We start from the raw sequence: 2,987 nt of genomic DNA on the forward strand, positions 1-2,987 counted from the left end.
CGACATCCCTTCCGCATGCTCCGCTTAAGCTGCATAGCGGATATCATGCGAAGAGACACAGGTCTCTGAATCCCAGTGATTACTATGGGAGCACCATGATCATCCTCACACTTGACCTTTTTCAAGCGACAATCCATCTTGGCTCTGTGGGCGTAAAGCCAATCCATGCCAAGTACGACGCCATAAGATCCAAGTGGCGTGACTCTAAGGTCTACTAAGGTGGTGGTATTGCCAATCTGGAGCGAACATCCCCTAACCTCTGAATCCACTAACACTCTAGCCCCTGAAGCTAACTCCACTTCCTAGCTGACACTTTGCCTTACTGCCACTAGCCCGCAACGCTCCACAACCAATGGAGATATAAAGAAGTCAGTCGCTCCTAAGTCAAATAATATAGAAATACTACTAACTCTGACCTTACCTGCAGCCTCGATAACTGTGGCCTGGTGCTCTGCCTAGTGATTGTCAACCGCTACGAAGACTCTATGGGACTTGCCCATGTCCTCAACTGTAGGCTCTGATGTTGCCATCCTCTGATTCCCTATCATCTGTCCCTGTGGACACTCTCTCGCCATATGCCCCATGGCTCCACACGTGAAGCAAGCACCGCATGCCTGAAACTATGTGCCCTGAGGCCTAGAAAAAGGATGCCCACCTGTCCGACTAGAACCACTGTACCCACCCCTGGACGACTGCTGAGCCCGTGTCGGGGGTGTGTATGTACCCTATGCTCTCTGGTCATGCCTGGGACCCTGTGACTGCCACTGCTTGGGCCTGGAGCCCTGCTGTCCCTGAGGGGGCCTCTGTCTCTGACTCTGCTATGACTACTGCGGAGGAGGGGGTTTATGGGATCCCGAAACATTTCTGTGGTTGCCTTTCCAATGGGGTTTCTGAAACCCGATAGGCTGGGGAACCGGGTTTCGATTCTGGAACCGATCCCTCGTGTCCTGTGGCCTGATCTGAATCTCCTTGACTATAAGGGCCTTCTCCACGGCAACCCGAAGGCTCCCTGGAGCGGCCATCCTCACTGGTCCTGCTATCCCAGCATTGAGTCCCCTAACAAATCGGTTGACGAGCAACTTCTCATCCTTTAGGTAATCTACATAAGGTAGGAGCTCAATAAACTTACTCTCATACTGGGTCACTGAGAGACCCTTCTGCTGGAGGTCGTGGAACTCATCGATCCGACACTGCCTGAAGTGTTCTGACAGGTACCTCTCTCTGAACCTTTCTGTGAAGATTTCCCATGTGATGGTATCTGCAGTGAGTCCACACTTGAATTCCTCCTACTTCCACCATGTGGAGGCTGTCGATCTCAGAAGGTGGACTGCAACTCGTGCCTTCAGATTGCTTTCATAAGATCGCAAATGTGAAGCACCGATCTAGGCTCAAAAGCCATGCCTCAGCCTCTACTCTGTCAGTAGTTCCTCCAAAAGATGGTGGCTGGAGGCGCAAAACCTCTCTAATCAGGTCCCCTGGTTCCTGACGTGCTCTCTCAAAGTACACAGGTGCTGCTACTGGAGGTGGTTCGGGCAGGTGAACGGACTCCGGCTCATGCTCTACCTCGCCCTCTATGGAATTAGGAGGTGGACTCCTACTCCGTTCCCTCTCTACTGACCTATGACTCCCTGAGTTCTGATTGTCTGCATGACGGTCCACTGCTGGAAGCCTATCCTGCACAATCCCGATCAAGTTCTGAAGAGCTAGCAAGATGTCTCGGTTAGGGTCAACCGGCGGTTCGGGAGGTGCTTCCGGGTTCCCTTCTGGAACCGGTGCCTCCCTAGCAACATCCTCGCATGCCATACGTGTATGCTTAGGACCCCTTCCGCGCTTGCGAGCTTGTCGCGTAGTCGGAGGCATCCTAATGAGAAAATAAATAAATAATTAAATAATTTAATTTTCATATATTTACATTTTTATTATTATTTTTTTTTGACAAAAATGTTTGATTAATTTAGATAATTAAAGCGAAACGTAACGGAGAAAGGTTCCTAGTGTCGGAAACCTTGCTCTGATACTAGAATGTCGTGCCCAAACTTTAGGGCACAAAAACGGAACAACAAAAAAAATTTTGACATCAAGAATTCGCAACCTATCCTACAATATAATGACTTTATTTGAGTTTTGTCTTATCTAGGATGTAAATAAATTCACTTACTAAGGTTAAGTTAATTAACCAACTCGATCGAGCGACTTAATGGGTGGAGACTAATTAGTGCCACGGATTAGTTAGCTAGCTCAATTTCCTTAACTAAGTTGTCGCTAATTAAAACAAGGGTTAATCGGATAATTTGACGTGTTAAATCATTCTCAATCATATAATGGTAATGTTATTAATTAATTGATGCACATGCAAATTTATTATTTACATCCCACCGTTATGGTTAAAAAAAATTTATAACACCATTTGCCCACTAAAGCCGATATTAGGCTAAAGCCAATTCTAATTTTTCTAACCCCTTAATTATGATGATTTAATTAAATTCGGCCCAAACTGGTCACCAAGGGCTTATGGTCCATAAAATTAGTTCTACAATTTCTCCTTTTAAATTTTCCTAACGTCCAAAAATATTGGGGAAAACCTATTGATTAATTAAATAATTTAATCAATTTAATGTATGGTGTATCCAACTATAATAATCCTTTATTGTTAATTCCCTTGAATTAACCATATTAAAATTTAAATTTTCTAAAGAATAAAAATATATAAAAATTCAATTATAAAAATAACACTATTTATTAATTAAAACTAAACTTCTAAAACACCCAAATTAAATTTCCCAACTCTAATTTAAAATTCTTTTAATTAAAGAATTCCTTTATTCCTAAAATGCTAACCCTAACCCGAAATTGGGTTAGGGTTGCATTTCTATATATTTCCACTTTGTTTCTTTTTTTTCTTAATCATTTTATGCCCTAACCCGAAATGGGTTAGGGTTTATTAAACCATTTCTTTTATATATATTTTTTTTGTTAGGACTGTGATT

The sequence above is a fragment of the Cryptomeria japonica genome, chromosome 7, assembly GCF_030272615.1.
Source record: "Cryptomeria japonica chromosome 7, Sugi_1.0, whole genome shotgun sequence".
Classification (NCBI taxonomy): Eukaryota; Viridiplantae; Streptophyta; class Pinopsida; order Cupressales; family Cupressaceae; genus Cryptomeria; species Cryptomeria japonica.